Raw genomic sequence first — 12506 nt, 5'->3', positions numbered from 1 at the left:
CACAACAGATGGACAGCCACATCCGGGTTAGAGAAAGGTGGAGAAGGAAGGTGGTAGTTCAGTGTAATGTCTAGTTTTAACTTGTCCTGCTGAGACTGTTGTGAGATGACCCCTCACACCAGTGAGCACACACACAAAACTCCTTTGTCGGACAACGGATAGAGGAACATAAGACTACACAATGTTCTATACAACAAAGAGTAAAGCAGCAGTTGCGGTCAAATCTACATAACACAGAACTATCCTAAAATACAATCCAGAATAGAGCTGCAATTAACGATTATTTTCTAAATTTATCAATCCTTTGGTCTACGTAATGTCAGAAAACAGAATAACTTTAACAATTAGACCTAATTCAGAGCTGCAACAATTAGTCAATCCATCGATTAATCGACAGCCAGAAAATTAATGAGCAACTATTTTGTTAATCGTTTCAGTCATTTTGCAAGCAAAAATAACAAATACTCTTCTTCAATATCAAACTTTCAATCAATCAAACTTTATTTCTAAAGCACATTTAAAATAACCAGGTTTATTGACATGAAACAGTAAATACACAAACCATATACAACACCAGACAAATAAAACATACAGTTCTCATGCCGGTTTAAAAGCCAAGGAATAAAAATGTGTTTTAAGTCGTGATTTAAAAACCGGAAGGCTTGGAGCCAATCTGAAGAGGCAATATATTCCACAGTCTTGGGGCTGCGACTGAGAAAGCTCTGCTCTTGAGCCATGTTTTAGGGACAACAAGAAGAGACTGGTTCGCAGACCTTAATGACCTTGAAGGCGCATGTGGCTTCAACAGATCAGTCAAATAGGCTGGAGCTAGTCCATGGAGGGTTTTAAAAACAAACAATAGAATCTTAAAATCAATCCTAAAATTAACAGGGAGCCAGTGAAGAGAGGCAAGAACAGGGGTGATGTGATCTCGCTTAGGAGTTCCAGTAAGGAGACGAGCGGCAGCATTTTGAACCAGTTGTAGTCAAGAGAGGGAGGCCTGGCTAACGCCTACATACAGAGCTTTACAATAATCAAGGCGTGTTGTGATAAATGCATGTATAACCCTCTCGAAATCTGTGAAGGATAAAAAGGGCTTAAGCTTAGTAAGAAAGAAACTTGCTTTTACAACAGAATTGATCTGCTTCTCCATTTTAAAATCACAATCCATTTTAACTCATTAAATGCTTTAATATCATTAAAACAGTCAACCATTCTTGTTAAAGAACTACCATCTTTTCTTTTAATGGGCAGGTAAATTTGCGAATCATCTGCGTAGAAATGGAAGCTGATGTTATGTCTTTTTAAGATAGTTCCTAGGGGAAGCAAATACAGTGAGAAAAGAATTGGCCTGAGAATCGAAACCTGGGGAACTCCACATGTGAGGGACACAGAAGGTGAAATAGATCCACCAAAACTGACTCTAAAATCTGTCTGACAAGTATGACCTAAACTAGTCTAAGGCAGTGCCCTTAATCCCCATGCCATGCTCGAGGTGAGAAATAAGGACGCTGTGGTCAACTGTGACAAATGCTGCTGTAAGATCTAAAAGCATAAGAACTGCATAATCTCCAAAGTTAGTTGAGAATAAAAGATTATTAAAAACTCTTAAAAGTGCGGATTCAGTGCAATGAAATGTCTTAAAACCACACCTCAAGAACACTGTGTATCTAAAAAGGACTGCAACTGTAAAATAACTGCTTTCTCTAAAATCTTTGAGACAAAGAGGAGTTTAGAAATAGGGCGATAGTTTGAAAGTACTGATGTGTCCAAATTAGTTTTTTTGATGAGTCGCTGCTTGTTTAAAATAGGCTGGTACAGAACCTGAAGTAAGGCTGCTATTTATAATTTCTTGGATGTTAGATCCAATAGTGTCCCACACTTCTTTAAAAAGGCGAGGTGAGACAATATCAGTGGGACAACCTGAGGGTTTCAAATGTGTAACAATACAATATGAGGAAATATAAAGGAATGATTTCAAAGGCTAGTGAGTTTATCATCATATTTACTCCCTGCTGCGCCTTATGGTCGCCTAATCACTGCCATGATTTGCTTTCCACCAAATATATATCTGTCTTCACTGTATCTGACTTTGTTTTGTTTTTCTGAACCATGAAGCCTGAGCAACACCACAATTCACTCCTGATGACAGAGTCTGCCAAATGCCATAATTATAAATGTGAATAAACAGTAGACTTACCGTGTGATGAACAACCTGCTTACTCAGGATGGTGAGCACATGTTCTCTGACATGGCAAATAAAACATTGAATTAGCTTCATCCCATCTGTCTTTTTTTATCACCCTTTTTTACAGAAACATATTACAAGACATCCACACTCTGTGGTGTCTGGGATCTCTGGAGTAACCATTAGCCCCCACCAGAGAGCTTATAAACTGGTACACAAAACAGACCACTTCCCCATGTGCTGTTACCAACACAGTGAGTCTACACAGACACTGAAGTGGGCAATATTAAGCCATGCTGAGCTACTTTTGTAGCTGTCCCTATGACGGAAAAAAGGAGTAGTTGGTAACAAGGCAGATTAGACTAATCCACTTGGCCCTGATGCCAAGCACTTGACCTGAGGAAGCGTTGCCACAACAATACTCACACTCATCAGCTATAAACAGCAAGGCTCGAAATATGTGGAGCGGGTCAGGAAAAGGACTTGAACACTAGAAACAAGGTGAGGAATGTAAACCCAAGCTGTGTTGTTGAAAGCAGATGTGAACATAGTGAAGATGGCACCAAAGACCACTGGGCCTCCTGCTTAACAAAACCAACACATGATGACATATGCTGAAATGTCCTGTAACTGTTTTCTAGGCTGCTGAAAAGCCAACACACATCACACCTCTCTGACCACTTTCAACTGCAAAGATCACATTTCAACATAAGCACCGATCACATTAAGAAAAATACACACTTTTAACATCAAAAGTATGCTAAGTGCACGCAGTGACAGATCTTCCCTGGTGCACGACAGCACCTCCACCATCCACTCTTTAAAAAAGCAGACTGGAGTCTGACCCCTCGGCGCCAAACTCCTGCTGAGAATTAAATTAACTCATCAAAACAAACTACCGGTTGCTCTGGAGGCTCCAAGAGACTGGCATCGCCAAAGAATCCAGGACCACTCCCACCAAAACAGGGTCCTCCTCAGTTTGATGCAGAGCTGCTGGATGGCCGGACTTGTGTGCCAGGTCAGCCTGTTTGGAGGCTCAGTGGACTAAAGAGGTGAATCTGACTCACAACCAATGTGTCATGTTATCCCAAGGTTTTCTTCTTTCCTTTGTTCGCTATGCTGTCTAATAAAAGCTGCTTAGGAAGAATATTAAAAACAGTGGTTGTTCCTGTTTTTGTTTAGTTTTTCCCCTTGAATAACTTTTGAAATATGCGTGTGAATCAGACTTCCTAAAATTTAACTTAGAGAGTTAGAACAAGCCTGGGTTCCCAAAGAAGTGGCTAAAAGAGCATAGCTTTATTTTGTAGGAGGAGTGTAAGAAATGCATCCAAACGGGCCTCTGATGAGTAGAGAAACAATAACATACTCTTCCAGAAAACAGTCATAAGTTATATACAGTAATTTATACAACTTACACCAAAGACTACGATTCAGGCTGGGAGAACTGTTATTTCAGCTGCATTAAAATAATAAATGTAAAATGTTATCGTGCAATGTGTTTAATTCTTTAGATTTTCACCCCATTTTCCTCACTAATTTGAAACGTTTGAACCAGTGGGACTCAATAAAGCCAATGTATAGGGCTGAAACTAACAACAATTATTTTTGCAGTTAATCAATTCATCATTTGGTCTGTTAAATTGTGGTTGTTTTTTTTTACCAACAGTCCAAAACACTAAGATCTTCAACTTATGACCCTTTTTGTAGCTCACTAGCTGTTCATATTGTTTATTCTGTATATATCACACCCACCTACCTGCACAACCATATTTATTCCAGCATCCTTTGTTGTTTTTGTTTATGGTGTGTGTATATGTGTACTATATGCTGTAGCCTGTGTCTGCTTTTGTTGAGCTTTTTTTGTTTTTGTTTGTTTATGCTTGTTCTGTGAATGTACATTGAGAGCATTGTATGCCCGGAGTCAGATTCCTTTTATGTGTACACATATCCATTAAAGCTGTTTCTGATTCTGTAAGAGTGAGAAGACAACGGTTATATCGGTATCAGTTAATCAGCTTTCAGCTCTACCAGTTTTATTTGAAAGGAAAGTTAGATTTACTTAGTTACATTTAGTTTTATGCCTACAAAGCAAACAATGACTGGGACAGAATAACACACTGATCTCCAATTAGGACCGTACCACACAAATCTGTGAATAAATGTGGGGACATTGTGAGTGAGAAAGCGTTTCTTTCATTACAGTTTGATCATTTAAATGCGCTGATAATATGTAAATAAATGCATAAAATTACTATGACTGTTTCTTTCTGTGGTGCTTTGTCCCTTTTGTAACTAACGGTTGCTTTTTACAGTTTCCAGGGCAGGTCTGCTGTCTGTTCTTTGTTACAGCAGCATACTGGTTTTCCTGTAAGCAATGCTGGGAGGAGGCTTACTGATGATAGAAGGTAGGGGAAGAAATAGGAGGGCCAGTGTTCGAATTACAGTCTCATCAATGATTCAGTAGGAAGAACACAGACCGATGTATGCACACAAACAACCACCAGCCCTGTTGGTGGACGTGCAACAAGACACAAACCTTGTCTTGCGTACACAAAAGTCCACAGAGATGCAGACACATGTGAAAGCATGTGTGGAACAAACTGACATGCAAAGTGCGACATGTGTGCAGTCACAAGAACGTACTGTGCACAGACTGGACATCTTAAACACACGTATGTATGGTCATATGGACATGCAATCAAACCCACACTAACTGCTTCACTAACACTAACTGCCTGATTGTACAAAGCACACGATTTGACGTTCCTAGAAGCAGAACAGAGTGTGTAGGGATCAGTGTATGTGTGTGTTTGTGAAAATTACAAATCCTATTCAAATAAATCGTATTCAATAGGGAATCTGCAAACAGGTTTGTAGCGCTGAATAATTTATAACTGATAAAAGTGCTCAACGAAACCTCATTACTGCAAGGTGTTATTGAGGTCAACGTCACTCTATATGCATACAATAAAGACATATTATGGCCGTACAGTACATCATGTACTAGTGCACACTAATGGAGGGATGTGATACAAGCAGTGAGTTGGTATCCTGAGGCAGCGATGCTTCGTTTCTTCTCTCTCTGAACAGCTCTGCGGTCTGTCACTTCAGCCTTTTGCCAGTTTATGTCTATCTGACAAATGAATGATGTGTTGCTGTATAAAAAAAACAGCTCATACACACTTCAATCTAAGGTGGCTGTAAAAGTATGCAAAATTAAAAGCTTTTTATACTCCAGATGATAAATAAACTCACTGATTCCAGCTTTCTGATACATTTTGTAGCCTTTTAGGGAATTGTTTTCTTCCCATCAGGAATTTATCATGATGTTTTATGGACAATTGAAGAATTGCCTTTATGGTAATATCACTGTTTGTGTGGGCATGTAATTGTAATTTAATTAAGTTTAATTCCACTCCATGCTTATAGTTTTCAACACTGAGGAAGGAAAGTCAAGGCCAGACGTAACCTTCTCTTTATAGTGTCATCAGATCCACTGTAACGTAGGTGATGAGAGTAGGATGCTTTTACCCTATCGTGATCTTAATTCCCATAATTAAAGATTTGTAGATTTTGACAAGACTTAAATATTTAGGCTACGTGTCTTCGCAAAGAGGCCAGCTGTAGTTCCAGTCAGGATGACGGTATAAAATACCAAGAGTGATATCAGACAATTTTGTTCCCACACCCAAAACTAAAAGTCATTAGTATCACAGTATCTAGAAAACACCAGGGGGGGAAAGATTTCTAGAGTTGCGTGCTTGAGGCTGATTCATACTTCCGTTCACCATCCGTTCCTGTTTGGGTGCTCGCAGTGGTGGTGAAAGTTGCATTTCTCTGGGGATTTAAAAAGGGAAAAGCCTATGTCGGTCTAATTGTGCTGCACCTGGTCATGGTTTGTAATCATGAGCCTCTTGTCCAGCCAACGAGACAAACCAGTGCTTAGCGCTGCTAGCTTTCAGACTGGGTTAGTTCGAGTTTTGGCATTGTGTCCACCTCAGACTTCTGGCTCTGTCGCCTACTTTATAAAATAAAACAGATTTCTGGTATAAACAACAGCTTCACATGTTATGTAACCAATTACATTTCAGAACGACCAATTCTTCTTGTATTTCATCTCTCAGCAACTGCCTGCTGTTGCTGTGTTGAGCACAAGGACCCTCAGACTTGATTGTTTAATGGATGTTCAGCAACTACTGCCCAGCTTCTCTTCATGCGCAGAAACAGCAGCATGCCCAGGGAAAGCCACAGTCTCAACAAGTCACACTCAACCATGTATGTGTGTGTGTGCACGCACACACACAAGCTCATTTGAGACAGGAAGGTTGGAAAGTGAAGCAGGAAATGGCAATCATGCACCATCAGAGGAGAGTTGATAATTACAGGTCTGTGTGTACATTTGAAATTGTGTCTGCAATTGTGTGCGTGTGTGTGTGTGTGTGTGTGTGTGTGTGTGTGTGTGTGTGTGTGTGTGTGTGTGTGTGTGTGTGTGTGTGGAAAAGAAAAGGTGCCAAATTATATCAGCAGTTTCAGCTGCAGTTGCCTGCGTGAACTACACAGCAAGGAAACCACAGAGGTGGTCTCTTGAGAATCACACAAACACATAACATGCGCCCTCAAACGTTCTTTCTTTCATGTTTTATGTATAACCTCAACAGGGCTTTCGGTTCCTGCTTGTAAAAGTGAAGGATTCTGATATGAAGGGAAATTACTGCAACAGGCTGTGGTTTGAAGCAGAGGCGTAGAACACACCCAAACAGAAAGGTGCAAAAATTAAGAAAGCAGTTTGCCTTTCTCCGGGTGCCAAACAACCATCAGTCAAAGTAGTAACTGAACAGCATCTATCACTTAATAGCTTTTGTATACATCAGGGACATTTCCACTCAGCCACTTTGGTGCATAACAAAATATTGTGAGGTCTGGCTCTACTGTAAATCTAGTTGGGTGAATTTTGTGGTGTATTTGCCCAAATTTTAGAAGACGTTATTGCTTAACAATATATCCATTCAGCATCAACAGCCCAATATATGCATGTGGAATTACACTGCAAAGGAATGCCTAGTGGATAGCACTGTGGCCTCACAGCAAGAAGGTCCCGTGTTTGAATACGTGTGGGAGTTTGCATGTTCTCCCCGTGTCTGTGTGGGTTTCCTCTGGGTGCTCTGGTTTTGCCAGCATCAAAAACATGTTAGGTCAGTGTCGTTTGACCAGACACTGCATTTCAATCTGGAGTTGGTCCCCGGGCACTGTACAGTGGCTGCCCACTGCTCCCTTAGGGATGGGTTAAATGCAGAGGATGAATCTCACTACATGTCTGTCTATGTGACAAATAAAGTGCCTTTTCCTTTATAAGGCAAAGTGGGCCCACTATATAAATAATTTTACTGCATGATAGAAAATAAAAACTAGCAATGTGCGATTTTTTATGCCGTTTAGCCCAACAGGTTTTGCAAAACCTATAATCAATGACAATTAATACAATCTTATGTAAACCTTTGCATTTAACATTAGTTAGAGGAAGGGGTGAAAGTAACAATTATTTTCCTTATCCATTAATGTGTGAATTATTTACTCAAATAACCAATTCATGTAGTCCATAAAATGTCAGAATATTGTGAAAATGGCCGTTAAAATATCCAAGGGTACGTCTTGTATTGTCCGATCAACATTCCACCAGTTTATAATGATTCAATACAGAGAAAAGCATCAAATGATCACAATGGAAAAGCCAGGAACCGCAATTGTTAGGATTGTTGGTTAAACAAACAAGAATTGTTAATGAATGATGATATTTGTCAAAGTATGTTGGATTCTCTTTCTTTCACTCTTTCCCGGTGGAGCTGCAGAGGTTAAAAGCTGCACATAAATGGTTAAACTGTGTCATTTGTTTATTCTCACAATGTTTATTGCAAAAATAAAATAAAATATAGCAGTTATTAGTTTCCACCCAGCATGTTTCAGCTGTTCTTGTGTCAGAAGCACATCCCGGACGTTAACAGACACCTTTTCCCTGAACTCCACCAACATTTACAAAGAAGGAGTCTATTCATGAATTCAGTTGGCTTACCGTTAAAGTAATACAGTTGCAAAACAAGACTGTGACCTGTGAACAGACTCACTATGCTCCAGTGTACTCCTCCCTTATTTTTCTGACTCAGGTATTGGCAGCAGTGGAGAAACCTAGGTGTTAGTTTCAGTGACTGAGGAGCAAAGGGAGAAACAAGACAAACTGGGAGTGAGAGAAATTGAAAATTAGAAATGTATTCTCCATTTCTTATGGAACAAAACAGGCCAACCATACTCACCTCTGTGCACAAACATGCTACTAAAATCCTCCTTTAAATAAATAATAAATAGTCTCCTCAGAAGAGCGAGATAAAGACAGGTGGAGTGATGAAGAAGGTGATTATTTTTTAGTTGTTTGATTTATAAAATGTCAGAAAATTATGAAAATTGTTGATCAGTGATGCCCAAAACCCAAGATGACATCCTCAGATGTCTTGTTTTCTCCACAACCCAGGGATATATTCAGTTTACTGTCACAAAAAGGTAAAGAAACCAGAAACTACTCACATCAAAAGAAGCTGGAATCAGAGAATGTTGACTTTTTACTTACTATTAACTTAATTTAATAGTTGAGAACTAATCAATTAATCGTGTCAGTGCTTTATTTTACAATCTGGTGTACTTTCTTTGCCCATGTGCCTTCTATCATCCTCTTTCACTATCTTCCGTGTTCCTTCACATTATTACACCCAATTTATAGGGTTTATAATACCCTATATTCTCCACAACCTGAGTTTACATAATTCATATGATGGTGTGGATGTGTACTGACCTACAAGAAGCATTTTATTATTACCAGAAAATGGAAATAAACAGAAAAAAATGAAGGGAGCTTATTATTTGTTGAGGAATTCACACTGTACCTCTAACATGAACTCTGTGTCAAAATGTAATGATGCTGCAGTTTTTGTTGCATCCTCTCAATCAAGAACAAATCTCTGTCTCTGTAGCATTCATTTAGACTGCAATTAACATGATCGACAAGCAAATAGGACTCCATTCATCTCCTACTGAGCTGAACAGGCTGAGACACTCGGTTTCATCAACAGTTCCTCCTGGCTGGAGCAAAATGGAGATGCCATAATGTTACTGAAAAGGAAGTGCTTTGGGAATGTTTTCAGGCTCTTAACTCTAACCTAACAAACAGTCAACAACCAACACAAAGCCAGAGTTTCCCAAGTGGTTCAGAATTTGAGTTCACACATTTTTAACAGTTGACAATGTCATAACCTTTGCAACATATTGACCACTTATTTACCATACAAATTCATAAACATATGGACACAAGGAACAGGAAAGACACTGGAGGAAGATAAGAGAAATAACTGGAGCCCATGCGTACCCATGCGTGCCCTTGCTAGCTTGTCACTGCTAGTGTTAGCGGTGACTAGTGCCTGACTATTGGCTGTTTGGGGCGAATAAATACGGTCTGCAAAAAAACAGATTTCATTAGCTTCTGCCTGAACACTTTTTGACTAAAGAGTAATATCTGGTTCAAAGAGCGTACTGAGACAAACAAATGTGTAAACTGAATATATGTGTCCTTCAACCCCCCAACAACATGGGAACTAATCACCTAAGATGCTATAAGTATGAATGCCTTGTTAGCTTAGGTTTGGGAAAATTGATAATGATTCTGACAAGGGGGAGAGTATGAGAACTGTACCGAGCACAAGCTGCCTCAAGCAACAGTATGGAAAAAACGCTGGTGGTTTAATGCCTTCCCTCCTCTTTCCTTCACTACCTTGCAGAAACAAGGCCATAAAAACGTGCCCACTGTCTGACCCACTTTCCATGACAGACGTAATCTCCCTATGCAAACTTCAGCCTGTTTACCAGCCCAGCAGAGAGTAAGCCGGACCGGGAGGAGCATGCCAAGCTCTTCACACACAGTGGGGGGGAAAGCTGCGGCTCAGCTGTGCCGAAGATTACACCCGCGGATCCCTGCTGAGGTAAGCGGCCCTCCCTGATGAAACTACACACCACTGGAACGTGCAATGCAAAAAAAGATAAATGCAAACTCTCCTATCATGGCGAACATGCTGTACACATCATTAAGGTTTAAAATGGGGCAAATCTACACACAAGCTGTTTGGCATTTTGTTGATTTGAATCAGACACAATCACTCAACACCAAGGTGTTAACTGCCAACTGCTGGCATGATTGTAATAGCTTTCATCAATTTCCACTGAGTCAATATGCAAAAAAAGTCAGTTTTCACATTGTTCCTGCTGTTTCTTTCAACTATTAGTTTTTGCTCACAAGTTAGTCATTTGTTGCCTGAAATTAATTTCTACCCCTCAAACAACTTGAAGGCTCAATATGTATATTAGCGGCATTACAGGGTGCTTTAAACGGTGTGCTATCATTGTCTTTTCATCTTGCAACCAGGGTTTTGCAATCTGTATTGCAATTTTCAACCACTGCAGCATTTCCTTTCCATTCTGAAAATTAATCTAAACACAATCATAATGCTAATGAATTGAATCTTAAAACAGCAAACTCTTTCCAATATTGAAATCCATATTTATTAGACAGGAAATGCTTTTAAAATTATGTTACAGTATTTTTATCGAGTTTCTAATCTTGCAGAGCCTATCCAAGATCACTTAAACCTTTAAAAATAGTTGATGAAATTGGGGTAATGAGGGTTTTTTTTTCCTGGACAGCAGTGACACACCATCCAGCCCAGTCTGAGACTGGGATGCCTCTTTGTGTCCCCACAGACTGGGTTACTAAGGATACAGGCATCACCGAACCTCCATTAAGACATCAGAGCCCTCTCTGCACTCCCGTCGGACACCGTCGGCTCCAGTTTCCTCCCTGAAACTGAGACTCTAAATCGGTCTGGAGAACACACACACACACACACACACACGCATGCAGGCAACACACCCAATGCAAATGTGCAAACACAAACGTGTATGTGCAACACTTGAACTCTCCCCTGTTACATGGCAAACACTGTGTCCTGAGCACTTTACACTGGAAGATATCGCTGTGTATAGAACTGTGAGAACCCATCGGCTTCCTCTTTGTGTCACTGAATTTTTAACCTTTTCAAACAAACACTTTATAAGTCACTTAAAGGCTCTAATTCTCCTGCCAACAATTTCTTGATTAATCATCATATTTGACATGCACACAATGGAAATAAGGCCTGGGTCAACCTGGTGGAGCAGAGGGATTTACAATACATGTCTGTCTTTAACGTGACATTTCCAACACAAGGAAGGGAAGTCAGTGAGATCCCTGTCAGCAACAGAATGGTATCACATCATCGCTTAACCAGCACAGAGTGAACAAGAGAGCAGAAGACAGCAATGAGGGTAGAGGGTGGGATAGGAAAAGAAAGAGAAGGGAGGGGGGACAAGAGACACAGAGGCAGAATGAGATTGGAGGGAAGTCATTAACTGGCAATCAAGCTTTAGTAATGGCAAGAGTGTGCATTTGCTTAATTCCTTATCAGGCAATGTACCCCAACCCCACCACCGTGACAGCTCAGCATTCACACTGGAAGTGATGTAAACTAATACCTGCATCTTTGAAGCCTCCACACACACACACACACACAAAGATACACTCGCTGTCCACCAGAAGCACTCTCTTTACTAAGCTTCTGAGTGAACATGCAATAAAAGTTGGTTTCCACACAGTTCACAATGTTTCTTTTAACTCTAACTCTTTAATTTGTTTTTGCTCACACATTAGTAATGTAGTCCTACTCCTCAAATAAGTAGAAGGCTCAATACCTATGTTACAGGGTGGAATGAGGTGGTTTAAACAGTGTGCTATCATTGTCTTTTCATCTTGCAACTAGGGTTTTGGAAGGAAGTCATGAAGACCTTCAGAAGCTTGTGCATATTATGCAATCTGTATTGCAATGTGCAACCACTGCAGCAACGATTTAGCTTTTATTTTCATTCTGAAAATGAATCTAAACGCAATCTTGATGCTACTGAATTAAACCTTAAAACGGCATACTCTTCAAAAAAATGTCCAATATTGAAATCCATATTCATGACAGGAAAGCCTTTTAAAATTCTGTTACAGTATTTTGCGGTGTAAACTAATACCTGCATATTTGAAGCCTCCACACACACACAAAGATACACTCGCTGTCCACCAGAAGCGCTATCTTTACTGAGATCTACACTGAGGTAAAGACCAAGTCAAAACAGGTGCATGGGTATATGTGACTCTTGTGTGCAGACAACTTGACAAAGACAAGTACTCTGCAGCTGCAGCACT

General features: G+C 40.0%; 1 protein-coding gene across 2 annotated transcripts in view; it reads right to left on the bottom strand.

Moving 5' to 3' along the window:
- peli1b (pellino E3 ubiquitin protein ligase 1b) overlaps positions 1-12506 on the bottom strand; it is a 47382-nt gene that overhangs the window by 34234 nt on the left and 642 nt on the right. The gene's annotated exons all lie outside the window — the stretch shown is intronic.

Source organism: Micropterus salmoides, unplaced genomic scaffold (genome assembly GCF_014851395.1).
Source record: "Micropterus salmoides isolate LMB-PRFRI ecotype aquatic unplaced genomic scaffold, ASM1485139v1 Ms_hic_scaffold_22, whole genome shotgun sequence".
NCBI lineage: Eukaryota > Metazoa > Chordata > Actinopteri > Centrarchiformes > Centrarchidae > Micropterus > Micropterus salmoides.
The sequence above is the reverse complement of the archived record's forward strand: the minus strand, read 5'-3'. Positions and strand labels throughout refer to the sequence as shown.